We start from the raw sequence: 22,479 nt of genomic DNA on the forward strand, positions 1-22,479 counted from the left end.
ACCCTTTTAAAAATCACAGGCGGGTGAAGCCTGTGACCGTGGGACTCGGCGGGTACCTTCAGCGCCCCCCCCAATCTGCAAGGGAACCCAATCACGGGCTCCGGAGAGAGCGGGGTGAGCGGCGCGGTGCTGAGTCAACTGCTTCTTCTGTGGAGCGAAGCCGCACAGCTGTTACTGGAGAGCGCTGACTTTTTTCCTGTGACAATTCGGCCATCAAAACAACTACCCGCGAGTAGGTTAAATCTGAAAATAAGGGAAACAAAGGCTCAATCTGACACCGAAGCAGGAAGGCATAAACAGGAAGTCCACCTTCCGTTTCTTGTAAACAGATCAAAGCAAAGAAGTTGTAAGCTAAGACCTGGAAAGTCGATTGAAAAGGACTGCAATCCTATCATCAAAACAAGAGATCTCACACACCCCCTTGGTTGCAGGAGAGGAGGGGGAAAGGGTGAACTATATTTTCCTGCAAAAAGAGAGGAAAAGAAACAAAAGTCCACCGCTTAAAGCCTGGGAACGGGCTGCCAATAGACAATAAGACTGCCGTATAGTGAAATGCGCTGCTTATGAACAGTGTACTGTTTGACAGCTAACTCTGCAAGAGATACATTGTTTCTGACTGGTTTCTCCTCATTTTAAGGTAACTGAAAACTAACTGAAATTGAAACTGTTGCTTATCTTTGTTAAATGGGGACTAAAAAGAGTTATTTTTCAATGTAACAAATATTGACTGCTACTGTGTCCCCCTAGAGGAAGTTTGAAATTGTTACAACAACAGGGCCAGGGGAATTTTCTACTTCAAAACAAACTCTGGCCGTGGGATCGACCTTGGGCTTCTGTTAGAGTGTTATGGCAGATGGAAAAGAAAAAATAGACTTGCTTCAAGAAAAAACAATGAGGTCTGGTAAATCCTGGCAGCAGCGAAGAGCATCAGCATCTGGCCCTACTGCACCACCAGGGGCAGTATCTGCTCAACTTAAGTCAAAAGGAATGTTTTAGCTCTGGCATTAGGTAAAATTAATGAATCTTTGGAAAAATTAAATAAGCAAGTAGCTGAAGCATCAACTAAAATAGACCAAAACACTACAAGCATTAATAACTTGGGACAGAAGGTGAATACCAATACAGAAACTATCGAGAAATTGCTACAGGAATCTACTTTGACCCGAAAGACAGCTGAAGAAGCAAAGGAAAAAGCAGTTGCTGTAGAGGAGAAGATACCACCGATATGTAGGCAACTCGAGGACCATAGGTCGATGTTGTCTATGATTGAATTGAAGGAAAAACAAATGAATTTCAGGATCAGGCTGTACCTGAACTTGAGAAAGACAACCTGATTGACTTTCTTATGCAGGAATTTGCAGACTTTTGGAACCTAGATCTAGAGAACAAAGACTTTAAGATAGTGAGTGCTTTCAGGCTTGGAAGAGGGGGGGAGAACAGGGTGAGAGACTGTTTGATTACCCTCCAAATAAAAGAGGAGAGAGATAAAATCCTGAGTCTGCACTTTCAGAAGACCTTGGAAATACATCAGTCAAGAGTGGAGATATTTAAAGACATTCTGAAATACCTTCTGGACCTTAGGTCCAACTACGGAGATTTGGTTGCCCTGTTGAGAAGTAACAGAATTGTTTTCAGGTGGGAATTTCCCCAAGGCCTATCCTTTAGCTTTAAAGGAAGAAAGATAAAAATAAGATCAGTGGACAAAGAAAGATTTTTGAAAGATCACGGAGAAAATTTGCAGAAAGAATCTGGAGAAGAGCCAAGAGCACTAAAAAGAGGAATACTAGACATAGCAACACTACCTTTTGGATTGGACAATTCAGAGAAAGTGATACCACCGACAGAACAAGAACAAACACTGGGTGCAGTTGGAGGAAAAGCAAAGTAACTACATCATGGCTCTGCAACTACTAAGCTGGAATATTAAAGGTTTTAACTCCCCGCAGAAAAGGAAAAAAGTTTTTCATTTATTAAAAAAGGAACAATTGGACTTGATTTGTTTACAGGAGACACATGTGATAAGGCTACATAGAAAAGTATTGATCAATAAAAGATTGGGTCAAGAGTTTATTTCATCGGACAAGGTTAAAAAAAGAGGAGTAGTGATTTATGCAAAGGAGAGTCTATCACCGAAATTTATCTTTAAAAATGATCAAGGAAGATTTGTGGCAATTGAAATTCAAACACAAGGAGAGAAATTTCTGATAGTAGGAGTTTATGCACCAAATGAGGGGAAATCTGAATTTTTTAAAAAGTTGCATGAGACCTTGATGGACTATTTGGACTACAATGTGATTTTGATGGGGAATATGAATCTTTTGATGGGGGATATGAATCTTCTCCAGAAGATTGGAGAAGATCAGTCCACATCCCAATCCCAAAGAAGGGCAGGCCAAAGAATGCTCCAACTACCGCACAATTCCACTCATTTCACACGCTAGCAAGGTTATGCTTAAAATTCTACAAGGAAGGCTCAAGCAGTATGTGGACCGAGAACTCCCAGAAGTGCAAGCTGGATTTAGAAGAGGCAGAGGAACCAGAGACCAAATTGCAAACATGCGCTGGATTATGGAGAAAGCTAGAGAGTTCCAGAAAGACATCTACTTCTGCTTCATTGACTATGCAAAAGCCTTTGACTGTGTCGACCACGGCAAACTATGGCAAGTTCTTAAAGAAATGGGAGTGCCAGATCACCTCATCTGTCTCCTGAGAAATCTCTATGTGGGACAAGAAGCTACAGTTAGAACTGGATATGGAACAACTGATTGGTTCAAAATTGGGAAAGGAGTACGACAAGGCTGTATTTTGTCTCCCTGCTTATTTAACTTATATGCAGAATTCATCATGCGAAAGGCTGGGCTGGATGAATCCCTAGCCGGAATTAAGATGCCCGAAGAAATATCAACAACCTCAGATATGCAGGTGACACAACCTTGATGGCAGAAAATGAGGAGGAATTAAAGAACCTTTTAATGAGGGTGAAAGAGGAGAAATATGGTCTGAAGCTCAACATCAAAAAAACGAAGATCATGGCCACTGGTCCCATCACCTCCTGGCAAATAGAAAGGGAAGAAATGGAGGTAGTGAGAGATTTTACTTTCTTGGGCTCAATGATCACTGCAGATGGTGACAGCAGCCACGAAATTAAAAGACGCCTGCTTCTTGGGAGAAAGGCAATGACAGGCCTAGACAGCATCTTGAGAAGTAGAGACATCACCTTGCCAACAAAGGTTCGTATAGTTGAAGCTATGGTTTTCCCAGTAGTGATGTATGGAAGTGAGAGCTGGACCATAAAGAAGGCTGATCACCGAAGAATTGATGCTTTTGAATTATGGTGCTGGAGGAGACTCTTGAGAGTCCCATGGACTTCAAGAAGATCAAACCTCTCCCTACTGAAGGAAATCAACCCTGAGTGCTCACTGGAAGGACAGATTGTGAAGCTGAGGCTCCAATGCTTTGGCCACCTCATGAGAAGAGAAGACTCCCTGGAGAAGACCCTGATGTTGGGAAAGATGGAGGGCACAAGGAGAAGGGGGCGACAGAGGACGAGATGGTTGGATAGTGTTTTCGAGGTTACCAGCATGGGTTTGACCAAACTGCGGGAGGCAGTGGAGGACAGAGGTGCCTGGCGTTCTCTGGTCCATGGGGTCACGAAGAGTCGGACACGACTAAATGACTAAACAACAACAACAATGAATGGAGTGGTATCTACAAATATGGCCAAGGCACAAAGACAGGTAGTCACCAAGGATGGTAGACTACCAAAAACCTTTTTTGAGATGACTGACAATTTGGACTTAGTTGATATTTGGAGAACAAAAAATCCCTTGGGTAGAGAGGGAACCTTCTTCTCTGAAGCCAAAATGACATGGACAAGAATTGACCAAATTTGGATAACTAGAGGTCTGGCTCCGAAGATTAGAAAAGTGGAAATTTGTCCCAAAACTTGCTCCGACCATAATGCTGTGAAAATGGAGATGAAACTAACACCAATTCGCTCCTTCAGATGGAGGATGAATGACACCTTGTTTAGAGATGAAGAAGTGACCAAGAAGGCCCAAAAAACTTTGAGAGACTATTTTGAGATAAATATGAATACCACTGTTGAAAAAAGAGTAATCTGGGACGCAAGCAAAGCGGTTATGAGAGGGTTTCTGATTCAACAGAATGCAATAAAGAAGAGAACTCAAAATGAGAAAAAAGATAAAATTTTAGAGAAAATAAAGGAAGGCGAGAAGAAATTGAGAGCGAAACCAAAGTCACAAGAGATTCTGAGAGAAATAAAGCTATATCAAGTTCAATATATGAAAATGATGAATCAGGAAATTGAGTGGAAAATTAAACAGATGAGACAAAAGACATTTAAATCGGCCAATAAATGTGGGAAACTCCTAGCTTGGCAAATGAAAAAAAGACAAAAACTTAACACCATTACAAATTTGGAAGTGGAAGGAAAGAATATACAGAATCCAGTGGAGATTAGAAAATGTTTCCAGAGATACTTTAAACAACTATATACACAAGGGCGGGACGCGGGTGGCGCTGTGGGTAAAAGCCTCAGTGCCTAGGGCTTGCCGATCGAAAGGTCGGCGGTTCGAATCCCCGCGGTGGGGTGAGCTCGCGGCTTTCGGTCCCAGCTCCTGCCTACCTAGCAGTTCGAAAGCATCCTTAAGTGCAAGTAGATAAATAGGTACCGCTTTATAGCGGGAAGGTAAACGGCGTTTCCGTGTGCTGCGCTGGTGCTGGCTCGCCAGATGCAGCTTTGTCACGCTGACCACGTGACCTGGAAGTGTCTCCGGACAGCGCTGGCCCCTGGCCTCTTAAGTGAGATGGGCGCACAACCCCAGAGTCTGTCAAGACTGGCCCATACGGGCAGGGGTACCTTTACCTTTACCTTTATACACAAGGGCCACAGAAAGAGATTGATATAAATCAATTTTTGAAAATAAATGGACTACAAAAAATCTCTCAAGAAAAAAAGGTAATGTTGAACTATAAAATAACGGAACAGGAGGTAGAAGGTGCCATCCAGAATATGCAACTGGGTAAATCTCCAGGGCCGGACGGCTTAACTTCAAAATATTATAGATCCTTGAAAGATCGGATAATTCAACCACTAAAGGAAATTTGTAACGAAATTTTGGAGGGGGGGAAAGCACCAGAGTCGTGGAAGGAAGCTTACATTACACTTATACCGAAAACTGAGTCTGAGAAGACACAACTTAAGAACTACCGCCCCATATCTCTGCTTAATGTGGATTACAAATTTTTTACAGATATTTTGGCTAAAAGATTTTAAAAAGTACTAGCGGAAGAGATACATAAAGACCAAGCAGGCTTTCTCCCGGGTAGACACTTGTCTGACAACACGAGAAATATAATTAATATCTTAGAAAAATTACAAGTGAACATTAATACTAAAGCAGTTTTAATATCTGTAGATGCGGAGAAAGCGTTCGACAACATTTCTTGGAGTTTTATGAAGAAAAATCTTCAGGGGATGGGGGTTGGTCAAGGTTTTGGAAATGGTATAGGTGCAATTTATTCAGAACAAAAGGCTAAACTAATTGTTAACAATGTGGTGACAGAGGAATTTAAGATAGAGAAAGGGACACGACAAGGTTGCCCAATTTCCCCATTGCTCTTTATTTCGGTCCTGGAGGTTCTCCTAAATATGATCAGAAGGGACCAGTTGGTTAAAGGTATACAAGTCGGAGCCAAACAGTACAAATTGAAAGCATTTGCAGATGATCTAGTACTGACATTACAGGAGCCAGAATCTAGTACCAAAAGAGTATTGGATCTGATTCAACAATTTGGTCAGGTTGCGGGATTTAAGTTGAACAAGTTAAAAACTAAGGTTCTAGAGAAAGAGAGGTTTCAGAAGGAGACAGGTTTAACATTGGCTAAGAAAGTAAAATACCTGGGGGTTAATATGACCGCTAAGAACTTAAATTTATTTAAAGACAACTATGAAAAATGTTGGGTGGAAGTGAAAAAGGATTTAGAAATATGGTCAAATTTGAAGCTTTCCTTGCTAGGCCGTATTGCTGCTATAAAAATGAATGTATTGCCAAGAATGTTGTTTTTGTTTCAATCATTGCAAATTTTGGACAAAATGGACTGTTTCAAGAAGTGGCAGAGAGATATTTCCAGATTCGTCTGGCAGGGTAAGAAGCCCAGAATAAAATTTAAAATACTAACCGATGCAAAGGAAAGAAGTGGATTTGCCCTGCCAGACCTTAAACTTTATTATGAATCAGCAGCATTTTGCTGGCTGAAAGAATGGCTGCTTCTTGAGAACATTTTGGATTTAGAAGGTTTCAATAATGTATTTGGGTGGCATGCATATTTGTGGTATGATAAGGTCAAAGCACATAAAGCATTTAAAAACCATATTTTCAGGAAAGCATTGTTCAATGTTTGGATAAGATATAAAGACTTACTTGAAAATAAAACCCCAAGGTGGTTATCACCGATGGAAGCGAAGGCTCAGAAAAAGCTCAATATGGAGGCCAAATGGCCAAAATATTGGGAGATTTTGGAACAAGAAGGAGATAAATTGAAACTGCAGAGTTTTGAGAAACTAAAAGACAAAGTGCGAGATTGGCTTCATTATTATCAAATAAGGGAGGCTGTAGGCAAGAAAATTGGCTTCCAGGTGGAAAAATCAAAATTGGAAACAGAACTGTTAGATCCCAAAACTAAGATACTATCAAGAATGTATAACTTGCTGCTGAAATGGAATACTCAGGATGAAATGGTGAAATCTGCTATGATAAAATGGGCACAAGATGTCTGACATAACATTATGTTGGCTGACTGGGAACAGTTATGGACCACAGGTATGAAATGTACGGCATGCAATGCCTTAAGAGAGAATATTATGAAAATGATATACAGGTGGTACATGACACCAGCCAAGCTTGCAAAAATTTACCATTTGCCTGATACTGTAACAAATGTTGGAAATGTAAAGAAAAGGAAGGTACATTCTTTCACCTTTGGTGGATGTGCCCAAAGATTAAGGCTTTCTGGGAGATGATATATACTGAAATGAAAAAGGTATTTAAATATACCTTCCTGAAGAAACCAGAGGCCTTTCTCCTGGGCATGGTCGACCAATTGGTGTTAAAGAAGGATAGAACTTTTTTTATGTATGCGTTTTGCGAAGCACCTCCAAAACGGAAAACCCTTTCGTCTAGCGGGTTTTCTGTCTTGCAAGGCATTCGTCTTGCGGGGCACCACTGTAACTCACAATCTCTCAGCCTTGCCCTGTGCATTGTGGATATAAATATGATGGGGTTTATCCGCATTGGCTTTAGCAGGGTATTTATTTTTTTAACAACACAGGGGTCACTTTTTTCTTTGTTTTTGGTATGAAATGAGACTTGAATTAGAAAGATTACGAACTCCTGTCTTTGTTGTGGCCTTTTGTTTTGGGAGAGGCATCCTCCTGCCTAGTCACACAGGCAGCACCACAAAATCCCTGGGTATCTAAATTGTTTTTTGTGGGGCATCAACCACTTCTCCTCCACCAGGGAAGACGAACTGAAAAGGCTTTAGATTTGTTGACTTAAAGTCAGCGTAAAGTGGGAGCAGGCTACTATCAGAGTAAGATTCTTGCACACCTGGAGATTAATTTTGAAACACGTGGGGCATATCATGTTATGATATATTTGCACGTCTGACAGTCAAACTAGATATGACATTTGCCACAAAGTGTGGTGATGTGTAGTCTTTTTTTTTTCAAATAGCTGGTGTGGGCAGGCCATGACGCAGAGGGGAGGGAAGGAGTAGGGGCTTTAATCCTTTCTTATCTTCAGAAACCAATAGGAATTTCTTCCAATTTCAAACAGGACGTATGAAGGGCCAATTCCATTTAGGACCACAGCAATGGGAAAGAATGCAAGGCCCTTGTCACTTGTCCGTGGCACCAGGTTGTTTTTTGGTGGGGTCCTTTTAGAATTGTTTGTGTGTCAGTCTTCTTTATTCTCCTAGCAAATCTGCGTGAACTTCATCAATAGAACATTTCCTTTCTTCACTGCCTTTCTACCACATGGCAAATCCTTCTGTGCTTTTTGTTCCCTCTTCCAGGCATCTTGCAGGCCTTTCCTCACCTGGCCTGGGAGGGACGGTGGAGCCCTGACTGACTCCAGCTACAAAAGAGGAGGTTGCTGAACAGATTCTTGGGCTGGGGTATTGCTTAACGGGGATTGTTACTGGGGTTTTTTGTTGCTGTAATTGATATTGACTGTTTGTATATTTATTTTTAGATCTTATTATGATTTATTTGGAAATTGATGTGTTTTGCTTATTGTTGATAACAACCTTTGTAATTATGTAAACCTTGAGTTTTAGCTATGGAAAGGTGGCATATAAATAAAATGATGTGATTATCTCTGTCCCAAATCCCATTTACTCTGGATGTGTGAAGCGGCCCTTATACCAAATATGACTCTTGGTCAGTGATCTACGTACTCCATCTAGCTCTCCAATGCTTCAGACAGAGACATTGCTACCAGTGAACTTTTTACCCAGAGACACCGGAGATAGAACCCGGGACTTCATGCAACAAAGCATGCACTCTAGCTGGGGCCCGCCCAAGTCATTTTGGCACCCAAAGCAGACCCCAAAATGGTGCGTCCTCCCCACCAGGTAAGAAGGGATGAGGGGAAATCTACATCAGGAACAAGAGGGGAAGAAACATTGGGATCTGTTGCCCCAGTGAACCCTGCAGCCTGGGATAGTGGCTTCAGCTTGCCTCATGGGTGGGCTGGCCCTGAATCTAGCTCTGAGCTGTGGCCATGTATATGCACAATAAGGACTAACCTACAACCATTTTCAGTGGCCTAAGACCTGCTTGTGTGGCCTAAAAGGTGGGGGGAGTAGGGAAGGACTCACCATAGGTGACCAGGTGATAAACTACATAGTGTCCAAGGACTTATGTAGAGCAACCGCATATTAAAAAATAAGCAAAAATAACAGCGCTCACATGTGGAGGTGCTATTCTCTTTCCTCAGTGCAAGTGCAAACACACTTGTGTGACCAGGTGTTGGAGGAGGAAGCCCCTCCTTTTTCTTACTGGTCCTCCACACCAGAATCGCTGGCTCAGGGTTGAAAGAACGAAAAGACATTTTAGAATCGAACAGCCTCAGACCTCATGCTTTGTTTTTCCTGAGAAGCAAAGAACCAGGGTGGGGGAAATGGGTTAAGGAATATTCCATAATCTGCTAAATGGTGATTACAGGGGGAGTGGAAATCTATACTAGCAAGGCAGAAAACGTTAGCTCTTTCTTCTAATATATCTGAAAGGCAATTATACATGTCATGTCAAATCTCCTTTTCACAGAGTGCTCCACAGTTTAACGGCACAGCTGGCGACTAAATCTACCCTCTCTTCTATAGAAAAGCCCTTTGCTCTGTGGAGGCAGATGGTTTGGGAAGACACCCCTATTCACATCCCAGACATTTGGGCTGCTGTACCCAATGCAAATCTAGCCTGTGTGTCTGCGAATTCTGATCTGACCACATTATGGGTTTGCTGCCTATGAGACTGCCACTGTCTTCTCTACAGCAGAGAAGGAAGAAAAGGAAACAAAGAACTGCAGAGAGCAGAGAAAGTTAAAGGCAAGAGTTTGTCTCCATAAGCACAGGGACGGAGCATAGGTCACTTGTTTGGCCCCAGGATTACAAGCGGGTGACTACGGCTGTGTCGATGAGCTGTGGCTCATATGCATGTTTTAGCTACAGATAATTTCAGCAGGCATTGGGTGGCTGGATCAGCACAAGAAGCATTTCTATTATGCACTTAATTATGTGCCATTTGATTTCGTGGTTTTAAAATATCACTGATCCAAATGCTACGGTCCATTTATGCAAACCAACCCTGAACAGTGTCACCCCACTGGAAACAGACACCAGCAAATAAATTATTGCCCAGGCTTCAACCCTACAGTGGCTCAGAAAAGCGATAGCAGGCCCTGTTGCTGCTATTTTACATCAGGCAAGGGTGACGCCCGTTTAAGAAGAGCAACAGTGTGCAGAAATGTCAGCACCTGCTTCACAGAGCTTATGCTCTCTCAGCACATTCTCTATGGCTTCTGGAGCCAGGTTACCAGAATAACACCTTCAGTTAAAGGAGACCAGAGAGCAGCTACAGAAAACCCTATAGTCCTGCAGCTGAAACCTAGCTCCTCTTTTCGCTGGGTAGGCTCAATACAGAAGTCTAGACACAACAAGAAGTCCAAATTGGCACAGGTGAAAAAAGAGGTCCTGTGGGAAACTGGATATAGACATAAAAGGGGGTGCTTATAACTTGTATGAAATGACAGTCATGGGAGTGGGGGTGCCTGCTGAGAAAGAATGAAGGCATGCAGTTTACACAAATAAAATAAATGTTCTCAGAACAAAAACAAACAACCTTTGCATACAATAAGCAAGAACCACTTCCTTAAAGAGAGAGAGATGACTACACACAATGTCTACAATGTCCTTAAGGAATTGCACTTCTAAGAGGTCATGAGAATTCTAGATGGAAGGCGAGAGGCAGGAGGGACCCTGCATCCTTTGCTGAATTCCAGAATGGAGGAAAAGGTTCTAGCTACCCACAAAGGCACACTCCCTCCTTTCCCAAAACCTCCACAAAAACAGCCTTCATTTAAATGCTTAGGGTGTGAACAGCAACCCAAACCTGTATGCAAGTGAGTCAGTGTGTCTTTATTTGGGAGATTTTTTCCCCACCCTTGAAACACAAAAGGCTGCGCCAGACAACTGGCCTGGCAGAGGGTTTCTGTGCCATTTACCTGCGGCAGTTCAAGCATGGAACGTTTTTTGCATAATGTTTCGCTCACTTCAAAAGGCTTTGTTCTCCACTGCCTTGCTGCAGTTACAAGCCCACTGTCTAAGGCGTCGCTTTTCCAATAGCTAATTATATTAATACTGTACCCCCCCAAAAAGGGGGGATAGGGAATGCAGATGGACATATATTTGCTCCTTCTGTGATGCATCCTCATTTCTGCCCTCCTTGTTGGTCTTCTAGCCTTGCAGATTTGTTTACTGGAGCTTAAGAGTAGAGTTACAGTCTTAAGGGCTTTTGTGTCTGAATGGGGCTTGCCAAAAGGGATGCTCCATATCCAGGAATGAAGGAACAAAACAAAGCTTTGCCTCATTTCTCAAGCTCCCCCAGCTGCAGGGCTGCTGGTGAGGAATTTACTGAAAGTCTGCTCACCTCCTTCCACCCCTCCCAATGTTCTTGAAATTTCCATCCTTAAACAAAAGAAGGTGAGGAAGTTAAATAAGGTATCACATGACCACACCTCATGGGTGTTGGGAGGGGTGGCAGGGAAGCAATTTTAAAAAGAAAGATAGATGTTTCTTTTTAAGTCACTGGTGAAAACTCACCTTCGTGGAGATGCAACACCTTCACAAACCTGCTCCATCCCATAAATATTAAACAGCTTTAAGCTACTGGCTCCTGTCCTCTAACTGCCTCTCTTCTTCTTCCCTACCTTTTTCTATTTGCACTTAGACACACACAACCACCTCCATCCTCAAAACACAAAGCATTTCCACCTCCTTCTAGGGAGGGAAAGAAACCAACCCCTTGGCTTAGCTCAGACCCCTTGGCTATTACCCCTGCCTCCCTGTCTTCAACCAACTCCAAGAGCTCTTTTTGTTCCAAGTTACCCAGCAAAGCTTAATGGCACACACACACACATACATGTATATATACATACATATATATATACACAGAGAGAGAAAGCGCGCGTGCAGGCTTTTCATACTATTGCCGGAAAGGAAGCTGGATGCAAGCCCACCAGCAAACAGGTCCACTGCCTACAGCAGTTCCCCACAGCTGTTTCTGACATTTGACTCTGTCATACTCCTGAGAGTCTGTCCAAGGGCAACCTTAGTAGACTATGGGAAAAGGGTAAATGAACCACAGCTGGGATTGCTTCCGTTATCCTCCCCCCTCTCTTTTTGTGATGGATCTCTACTTCGACCTGTTATTGTTGTTATTGTTATCTTTCTGTTCTCCTTTATCATTTCTAATTCATTTGTAACTGACAATCAAAAAAATGCCAAGGGGGGGGGGGGGAGGACGAGCTCTCCGGCACCTGCTCAACTCCTCTCTGCAGGTAGGCAGGTGCGAAGGATGGCTCCTGCAGCCAAGCAGGGTCCAAATGCTAAGTGGGGCAGACAGACAGACAGGCGAAAAACAACCCCCTAGCCCTCGTCTGGCTTTCTTCCAGGCGAGGGTGAGGTGCCAGGATTTGGAGCAGCGCAAGTGCGCCCGGATGAAGAATGCAGCTGAAAAGCACGCAGACCTTACCTGCTGCTGCTGCCTCCGATCCTGCAGCTCGCAGAAGAGAGGATCCCCCGAGCCCAGTCGCCAAGGAGCTGCTGTCTCTCTCTCTCTCTCTCTCTCTCTGTCTCTCTCTCTCTCTCTCTCTCTCTCTCTCTCTCTCTCTCTCTCTCTGCCTGCCTGCCTGCCTGCCTGCGCGCCTCCGCCGGGGACCCGCCCCTTCCCACGTACCTCCGTGCAGGCGCCTGAAGGGGCCGCTCCCGCAGCTGCTGCAGCCTCTTTCGCCCAGCCGAAAAGTGGACTGGGGGTGGGGTCCTGGAGGGGCAGGAAGAGGGGGTGCACGCGTCTGGGCACAGAGGGTTTCGGCTAAACGGCGGCGGGGGGGGGGGGAGCACGAGGTTGATTGGGCTTGATGATATTGGTCCAGTCCTCTAACTGCATCTCTTCTTCTTCCCTACCTTTTTCTGTTTGCACCTAGACAAATGATGATTGATGATGATGAGATGCTAAGAAGAATAAGGAAGAATAAGGGGAAAGTGGGAATGGGGGTGGTTCTCCCCCCCCCCCCGCCACTCGTCCCTAACCCTCCATTTAATTGTTCGGGTGTTTTTTTAAAATAATATTTATTGAAGTTTCAACAAAATTACAAAAATAAAAGAAAATAAAACAAAAAATACAAAATACAGAAAAATAAAAACAATTAAAAACAAATCAATTTTTCCATATCTTATCTTTCATTTGCTTGTTTCCTTGACCTCACACCTCCCTTTTTTGTGTTCTATTTTTTTTTTAATATGTTTATTAGGTTTTTACAAAAAAGAAAAGTATATAGCCACCACAAAAGTAGAAAGAATGTAAAAGGAAATGAAACATAATCAAAAATACACATAAAACAGATCAAAACACTAGAATATAGAATACAATAAAGAAAAATTCCACCTAACCAAATACGCAAACATAAAAACTCCAACTTTTTCGATCATACTTAATTAACTTCCTTTCTTGACTTCCTCACGCCTCCCTTTTTTGTGTTCCTCTTTACCCAATCAGATACAGCAAATCCTTACCCTCTTTCAGATCTCATTTCTAATTATTAAGTTCATTCTATTATGTCACCAATCTTTTCTCCTCATACTTAAACACCTTTATAATATTATTTACTTTCGACATAATATCACTTTAATCTTTCCTCCTTTTCTGTTGCATTTTGCATACTTTTTTAAGCTATATCACTAATGCCTTATTATTTCCAAATCCAACATTATTTTAACATTCATAAACTTTGCAGTATTTCTGCAGATAGTCTTTAAACTTCTTCCAGTCCTCTTCCACTGATTCTTCTTCCAGGTCTCGGATTCTGCCAGTCATTTCTGCCAACTCCATATAGTCTATCACTTGCATCTGCCATTCTTCCAAGGTGGGCAAATCTTGTGTCTTCCAATACTTTGCGATGAGTATTCTTGTTGCTGTTGTCGCGTACATAAAAAACGTTCTATCTTTCTTTAACACCAATTGTCTGACTATGCCCAAGAGAAAGGCCTCTGGTTTCTTAAGGAAGGTATATTTAAATACCTTTTTCAGTTCATTTTATATCATTTCCCAGAAAGCCTTTATCTTCGGGCACATCCACCAAAGGTGAAAGAAAGTGCCCTCAATTTCTTTGCATTTCCAACATTTGTTATCAGGCAGGTGATAAATTTTAGCAAGCTTGACTGGGGTCATGTACCACCTATAAATCATTTTCATAATATTCTCTCTTAGGGCATTACATGCTGTGAATTTCATACCAGTGGTCCATAACTTTTCCCAGTCAGCAAACAAAATGTTATGACCTATGTCCTGTGCCCATTTAATCATGGCTGATTTGACTGTTTCATCCTGAGTGTTCCATTTCAACAGCAAGTTATACATTCTTGAAAGGATCTTAGTTTTAGGTTCTAACAGTTCTGTTTCCAATTTTGATTTTTCCACCTGGAAACCCAACTTTTTGTCCAAATTATAGGCCTCTCTTACTTGATAATAATGAAGCCAATCTCGCACTTTGTCCTTTAATTTCTCAAAACTCTGCAATTTCAGTTTATCTCCTTCTAATTCTAATATCTCCCAATATTTTGGCCATTTGGCCTCCATATTGAGTCTTTTCAGAGCCTTTGCTTCCATGGGTGACAACCACCTTGGGGTCTTGTTTTCCAATAAATCTTTGTACCTTATCCAGACATTAAATAATGCTTTCCTGACAATATGGTGTTTAAAAGCTTGATGCGCTTTAACCTTGTCATACCACAAATATGCATGCCAACCAAAAGCATTGTTAAAACCTTCTAAGTCCAAAATGTCAGTGTTCTCAAGAAGCAGCCAATCTCTCAACCAGCAAAATGCTGCTGATTCGTAGTAGAGTTTAAAGTCCGGCAGGGCAAACCCCCCTCTTTCTTTCGCATCTGTTAATATTTTAAATTTTATTCTGGGCTTTTTGCCCTGCCAGACAAATCTAGAAATATCCTTCTGCCACTTCTTGAAACAATCCATCCTGTCCACAATCTGTAAGGTTTGGAACAAAAATAACATTTTTGGCAATACATTTATTTTTATAACTGCAATTTGCCCCAACAAGGAAAGCTTCAATTTAGACCATATTTCTAAATCTTTTTTAACTTCTGACCAACATTTCTCATAATTGTCTTTAAATAAATTCAAATTTTTAGCTGTCATATTGATCCCCAAATATTTCAGTTTCTTAAAGGTAAAGGTAAAGGTACCCCTGCCCGTACGGGCCAGTCTTGACAGACTCTGGGGTTGTGCGCCCATCTCACTCAAGAGGCCAGGGGCCAGCGCTGTCCGGAGACACTTCCGGGTCACATGGCCAGCGTGACATCGCTGCTCTGGCGAGCCAGAGCCGCACACGGAAACGCCGTTTACCTTCCCACTGGTAAGCGGTCCCTATTTATCTACTTGCACCCGGAGGTGCTTTCGAACTGCTAGGTTGGCAGGCGCTGGGACCGAGCAGCGGGAGCGCACCCCGCCGCAGGGATTCGAACCGCCGACCTTTCGATCGGCAAGTCCTAGGCGCTGAGGCTTTAACCCACAGCGCCACCTGCGTCCCCTCAGTTTCTTAACTAAGGTCAAACCAATCTCATTCTGAAACCTTTCTTTTTCAATCTGTGTTAAGTTTTTCTCTAGAACTTTAGTTTTAGACTTGTTCAATTTAAAACCTGCCACATGACCAAATTCTTGAATCAGTTCTAATACCCTTTTCGTACTAGAGCCCTTTTCTGGCTCCTGTAATGTCAAAACTAGGTCATCTGCAAAAGCTTTCAGTTTGTATTGTTTGGCTCCGACCTGAATTCCTTTAATCTGACTGTCCCTTCTAATCATATTCAACAGCACCTCCAGGACTGAAATAAATAACAATGGAGAGATAGGGCAACCTTGTCGTGTTCCTTTTTCTATCTTAAATTCTTCAGTCACCACATTATTAACTATCAGTTTAGCTTTTTGTTCTGAATAAATTGCACTTATACCATTTTCAAACCCTTGTCCCACCCCCATTCCCTTAAGGTTTTTCTTCATGAAATTCCAAGAAATATTGTCAAAGGCCTTCTCCGCATCAATAAAAATTAAAACCGCTTTTGTGTTAATATTCACTTGTAACATCTCCAAAATATCAATTATGTTCCTTGTATTATCAGACAAGTGTCTGCCTGGGAGAAAGCCTGCCTGATCCTTGTGAATCTCTTCTACTAATACTTTTTTAGTCTGTTAGCTAAAATGTCAGCAAAGATTTTATAATCCACATTTAAGAGGGAGATGGGACGGTAGTTCTTGAGTTGTGTCTTTTCAGACTCTAGTTTAGGTATAAGCGTAATAAAAGCTTCTTTCCACGACTCCGGCGCCCTCTTCCCTTCCGTAATTTCGTTGCAAACCTCCTTTAATGGTTGAATTAAGTAGTCTTTCAAAACTTTGTAATACTTGGAGGTTAACCCGTCTGGCCCTGGAGATTTGCCCAGCTGCATATTCTGAATGGCACCTTCAATCTCCTGTTCTGTAATTGCGTAATTCAACATTGTCCTTTTTTCTTGAGATATTTTTTGTAATCCATTAAGTCTCAAAAATTGGTCTATATCAGTCTCTTTCTGAGGCCCTTGTGTGTACAATTGTTTAAAGTATCTCTGGATATATGGTCAAGACTGAAACTTTCCTTGTTAGGCCGAATAGCTGCTGTAAAGATGAATGTATTGCCGAAAATGTTATTTTTGTTTCAGGCCCTACAGATCGTGGACAAGGTGGAATGTTTTGGAAAGTGGCAGAAGGATATTTCTAAGTTTGTTTGGCAGGGCAAAAAGCCCCGAATAAAGTTTAAAATATTAACTGATGCGAAAGAAAGAGGGGGATTTGCCCTGCCAGACTTGAGGCTATATTATGAATCTGCAGCCTTCTGCTGGTTGAAAGATTGGATTTTATTGGAGAACACTGATGTCCTGGATCTGGAAGGGTTTGACAATGCGTTTGGGTGGCATGCATATTTGTGGTATGACAAGGTTAAAGTGCACAAATTGTTTAAAAACCATATTGTCAGAAGAGCAATTTGGAGGGTCTGGATAAAATACAAAGACTTATTGGAGAGTAAAACTCCGAGGTGGCTCTCACCGGTGGAGGCCAAGGCTCGTAAGAGACCCAACATGGAGGCCCATTGGCCTAAATACTGGGAAATAATCGAAAAAACTGGAGACAATTGGAGGTTGTTAAGTTTGGAGAAATTGAAAACTAAGGTACGAGATTGGTTGCACTATGCGCAAATTCAAGAGGTATTTAAAATAGATAAAAAAGTTGGATTCCAGGTGGAAAAATCGAAACTAGAGACTGAATTGTTAGAGCCAAAAAGTAAACTACTTTCGAGAATGTATAACTTGCTGCTTAAGTGGAATACACAGGATGAGACAGTCAAATCCGCTATGATAAAATGGGCTCAGGATGTGGGGCATAACATTATGTTTGCAGACTGGGAAAGGTTATGGAACACCGGTTTGAAATTCACGGCATGTACTGCCTTGAAGGAAAATATTATGAAAATGGTATACCGGTGGTACATGACCCCAGTCAAGTTAGCCAAGATATATCATCTGTCTGACAACAAATGTTGGAAATGTGGAGAGGCGGAAGGGACATTCTTCCATCTCTGGTGGACCTGCCCGAAAGTGAAGGCCTTCTGGGAAGTGATCCATAATGAACTAAAAAAGGTATTGAGATTTACCTTACCTAAAAAACCAGAGGCCTTCCTTCTGGGCATGGTGGACCAGAGAGTGCTTAAGAAGGATAGAACCTTTTTTATATATGCTACCACAGCAGCAAGGATCCTGATTGCAAAATACTGGAAGATACAAGATTTACCCACGCTGGAGGAATGGCAATCGCAGTTGATGGACTATATGGAACTGGCTGAAATGACTGGCAGAATCCGAGACGCGGGAGAAGAAACAACCGAGGAGGATTGGGAAAAGTTTAAGGACTATTTGAAAAAACACTATAAGTTGTATGAATGTTAAAAAAAAAATGCACCTTTCAGGAAATTCTAGCTTCAGCAAATGTAAGTTATTGGAATGAAAATTAAGACACAAGAATCCAGAGGTAAAATAATGAAATAACTTTATTGTGTTTAATATAAAACATATAAGAATTGAGTGACAGTAAAATTGAAAATAGGGAACATGATAAAATGGAAGTTACAATAAGTTTTGAAATAAGTTAACAAATTGCTGATGCCTTATAAGACAGAGAACGCAGGGTTCGGAGGATGTGAGGAAGTCCTATAGGTTAGATGGAAAAAGAATATGGAAATTTGTTATTTATATCTCTCTTTCATATAACCACTCTTTATTCTTTTTTCTGTATTTCTGTATCTTTAAAAAAGCAATAAAAAAATGTATAAAAAAAAAAAAAAGTATCTCTGGAAGCACCTTCTAATCGCCACAGGATTCTGAATGTTTTTCTCTTCTATCTCGAGGTTTGTAATAGTGTTTAACTTTTGTCTTTTTTTCAACTGCCAAGCTAGCAGCTTCCCACATTTATTAGCCAATTCAAATGTCTTTTGCCTCATCTGCTTTATTTTCCATTCTACTTCTTGATTTATCAGTTTCATATATTGTACTTGGTAAAGTTTGATTTCTCTCAGAATCTCCTTTGAATTGGGTTTCGACCTTAATTTCCTCTCCCCTTCTTTTATTTTTTCCAAAATTTTATCCTTTTTCTCATTTTGAGTCCTCTTTTTTATAGCATTCTGTTGAATTAGAAACCCACTCATGACTGCTTTACTTGCGTCCCAGATTACTCTTTTTTCCACCATAGTTCTCAAATTAGTTTCAAAATAGTCGCTCAATGTCTTTTGGGCCTTCTTGATAATCTCTTGATCTCGCAGTAAGGTGTCATTCATCTTCCATCTGAAGGAGCCAGTCAGTGTTAATTTCATTTCCATCTTTACAGCATTATGGTCGGAGCAAGTTCTTGGGCAGATTTCCACCTTCTTTATCTTAGGTGCCAGTGCTCTAGTTATCCATATCTGGTCAATTCTAGTCCATGTCAATTTGGCTTCAGAAAAGAATGTTCCTTCTCTTTCCAGGGGGTTTTTAGTTCTCCATATGTCAATTAAATCCATATTGTCAGTCAATTCAAAAAAAGTTTTTGGTAATCTGCCCTCTTTTGTTACAGTCTGTTTCTGTGCCTTGTCCATATTCGTGGATACCACTCCATTCATATCTCCCATCATGATGATGTTATTATAATCCATATAGTCCAGCATTGTCTCATGTAACTTCTTATAGAACTCCGATTTCCCCTCATTTGGTGCGTAAATACCTAAAATCAAATTTTTTTCTCCTTGAATTTGAATTTCAATTGCCAAAATCCTTCCTTGTTCGTCTTTAAAAATAAATTTAGGTGATAGGCTTTCTTTTGCGTAAATGACCACTCCTCTCTTTTTAACCTTATCCGATGCTATAAACTCCTGGCCCAGTCTTTTATTAATCAAAATTTTCCTGTGAAGCCTAATCACATGTGTTTCCTGTAAACAGATTAAGTCCAATTGTTCCTTTTTTAATAGATGAAAAACCTTCCTCCTCTTCTCCGGGGAATTCAGGCCACAAATATTCCAACTTAATAGTTGCAGAGACATGATGCTGTTCTTCTATTTCCCTCCTACTGCTCCCAGAAGCTCTTCCTCCTTTGACGGTGGTATCACTTTCCCTGGCTGATCAGATCCCAAAGGTGGTAATATTGAGCCTAGCACTCCAGATCTTAAGGCTCTCAATTCTTCCTCCACCTCTTTTTGAAGGTCTCCTCCGTGGTCACTCAAGAATTTTTCCTTGTCTTCAACCAATCTTATTTTGACTTTTCCCCCTTTATATGAGAAAGATACCCCCTGGGGGAATTCCCATCTGAAGACAACTTTATTACTTCTCAATAATGCCACTAAGTCTCCGTAGTTAGCTCTAAGTTCAAGCAAATGCTTGGGGATGTCCTTGTAAATTTCCACTCTTGAATCTTGAATCTCTAAAGTTTTCTGGAGGTGCGCGCTCAATATCTTATCTCTCTCTTCCTTCGATCTGAGGGAGATCAAACAGTCTCTCGGCCTGATTTTCCTCCCTCCCTTACCAAGTCTGAACGCACTTACTATCTTAAAGTCCTTATCCTCTTCCAAAGGCCAAAAAAATTTTAATTCCTGTGTGAGATACTCACTTAAATTCTCTTTTTCAAGTTCTGGGACTGACCTGATCCTCAGGTTATTCTCCTTATTTCTCAATTCTATCATAGACAGAAAATCCTGATGTTCCCCAACTTGTTTACGCATCGGCTTTATTTCCTGTTGCACAGCCTCTACTTTCTCTCTCGCCTCCTCAGCTATTTTCCGATTCGATGCAGTTTCTTCCAAAAGTTTCCCAATGGTTTGTGCATTTGAACTCACTTGCTGGGTAAATTGTTAATGCTAGCTGTATTTTGATCAATTTTAGTTGACTGTTCAGTCGCTTGTTTGCTTAGGCCATCCAATTTTTCATAAATTTTATTTAGTACAGAAGTAAAGTTCTCTCCTGAGGCCATTCCCTCAAGCCCAGTTTGGCCTGAATCTTCCCCTTGTGCCACAGGAAGGCTGGGAACAGATGATCTGCGTAGCCGAGAGATTATGCTAGGCTGCTGTGTTTTGGTTTTAGTTGATCTTGTTGTCCTGCTCATCCCACTTCTGTCAAGGTCAGTCCCACGGTTAGCTCTTCCCATGGAAAATCCCCAGCTCCTGAGATGGAAAAATCCCCCAGTGGCTGCAGTTTCAATACTCCACTAGGGGGAATCTTTAACGTCGCAGTTTGTAAAGTCTTTCTCAATTTTCAAAGTGTCCCTTAAAAAATTACACAGTAGCAAATCACCAGAAAACCTTCCTGAACTTTTTACTTTTGCAGAGTTAGTCCTAGTTAAGTTACAGTGTCTCCAAAGAGTACAAGTTACAATATAACAGTTCAAAACAGCCTGACTGCTCTAGCAACTTGGCAGTCCGATTCCCTAAAGTTCAAACGTTTTTGTAAATCCACAAGTGGAGAGGCAAAGATCAAAATTGTCCCTTTCCCCCCTCAATTTGCCTGGGGGGGGAGTCTTCTGTTTAAATGTTGGGATTTAGGTCTTTGATATCACAGTCTCTGAAGCATTAGATTAAAACGTCGTTGCTTTATAACTTTAAACAGAGCCGGGAGACGGACTTCCTGGTTGCGCCTCCCGCTTCGGTGCCAAATTTAAAGTCAAGTTTTTTCACTTAATCACCAGTTCATTAAACTTCCCCTACTCACGGGTAGTTGTTTCTTAGCCGAATAGTCCCAGGAAAAAGGTCAGTGCTCACCGACAACAGCTTTGCGGCTTCACCCCACAGAAAGAGCGATCGACTCTCAGCACCGCGCCAGCCCCGTCACGCTCCGGCACCCCTTACGAGGTCCCTTTACGATTTCGGGGGGCGCTAATGGTGCCCGCTGAGTCCCACGGCCACAGGCTTCCGCTGCCTGCGGTTTTTCAACGGGGGTCTCCGCTTCGCCGTAGCGGACGACCCGTTTCTGCGGAGCTTCGCCTTCACAGAAGGAAGGAGACAGCCATTGCCGTTCGCGCCGCCTCCGGAAGCCCGTTTTTGTGTTCTAGTTCAGTTAGTTAATTCAGCAAATCCTTTCCATCTTTGTTTTTATCTTGATAATTTATCTTAATATATTGTAACTTGACATTCTCACCTGTTAACAATGCATTTTTACATACTCCTTTGTAACATTACTGCTAAAACCACATAACTTCATTCCAGCATCCTTCTAACATTCCTTAATTTTACAATGTTTCTGTAAATAGTCTTTAAATTTCTTCCAACCTTCTTCTACCGACTCTTCTCCCTGGTCTCGGATTCTGCCAGTCATTTCTGCCAGTTCCATGTAATCCATCACCTTCATCTGCCATTCTTCCCGGGTGGGTAGATCTTGTGTCTTCCAATACTTTGCGATGAGAATTCTTGCTGCTGCTGTAGCATACATTAAAAAAGTTCTATCCTTCTTTAACACCAATTGGCCAACCATGCCCAGGAGAAAGGCCTCTGGTTTCTTCAGGAAGGCATATTTAAATACCTTTTTCATTTCTTGGTAGATCATCTCCCAGAAAGCCTTATTCCTTGGGCACATCCACCAAAGGTGAAAGAATGTACCTTCAGTCTCTTTACATTTCCAGCATTTATTATCAGGCAAATGATATATTTTTGCAAGCTTGACTGGTGTCATGTACCACCTGTATATCATTTTCATAATATTCTCTCTTAAGGCATTACATGCCGTAAACTTCATACCTGTGGTCCATAACTGTTCCCAGTCAGCCAACATAATATTGTGTCCAACATCTTGTGCCCATTTAATCATAGCAGATTTCACCATTTCATCCTGAGTATTCCATTTCAGCAGCAGGTTATACATCCTTGACAGGGTCTTAGTTTTGGGATCTAACAGTTCTGTTTCCAATTTTGATTTTTCCACCTGGAAGCCAATTTTCTTGTCCAAATTGTATGCCTCCATTATTTGATAATAATGAAGCCAATCTCGCGCTTTGTTTTTTAGTTTTTCAAAGCTCTGCAATTTTAATTTATCTCCCTCTTGTTCCAAAATTTCCCAATATTTCAGCCA

At 41.7% G+C, this 22,479-nt stretch overlaps 1 protein-coding gene across 37 annotated transcripts in view; it reads right to left on the reverse strand.

Moving 5' to 3' along the window:
* Positions 1–12,437, reverse strand: part of MAP2 (microtubule associated protein 2) — a 334,330-nt gene extending 321,893 nt beyond the window's left edge. For 33 of the 37 annotated variants that reach the window (XM_083703182.1, XM_083703157.1, XM_083703180.1 and 30 more), the window contains exon 1: positions 12,335–12,437. The gene's annotated coding sequence lies outside the window, so the exon portion shown is untranslated. The remainder of the gene's footprint in view (positions 1–12,334) is intronic. The other 4 variants (XM_083703174.1, XM_083703173.1, XM_083703172.1 and 1 more) reach the window with 3 other exon arrangements.
* Positions 12,438–22,479: the final 10,042 nt, after the last annotated feature.

The sequence above is a fragment of the Podarcis gaigeae genome, assembly GCF_964106915.1.
Source record: "Podarcis gaigeae genome assembly, chromosome: 1".
Lineage (NCBI taxonomy): Eukaryota > Metazoa > Chordata > Lepidosauria > Squamata > Lacertidae > Podarcis > Podarcis gaigeae.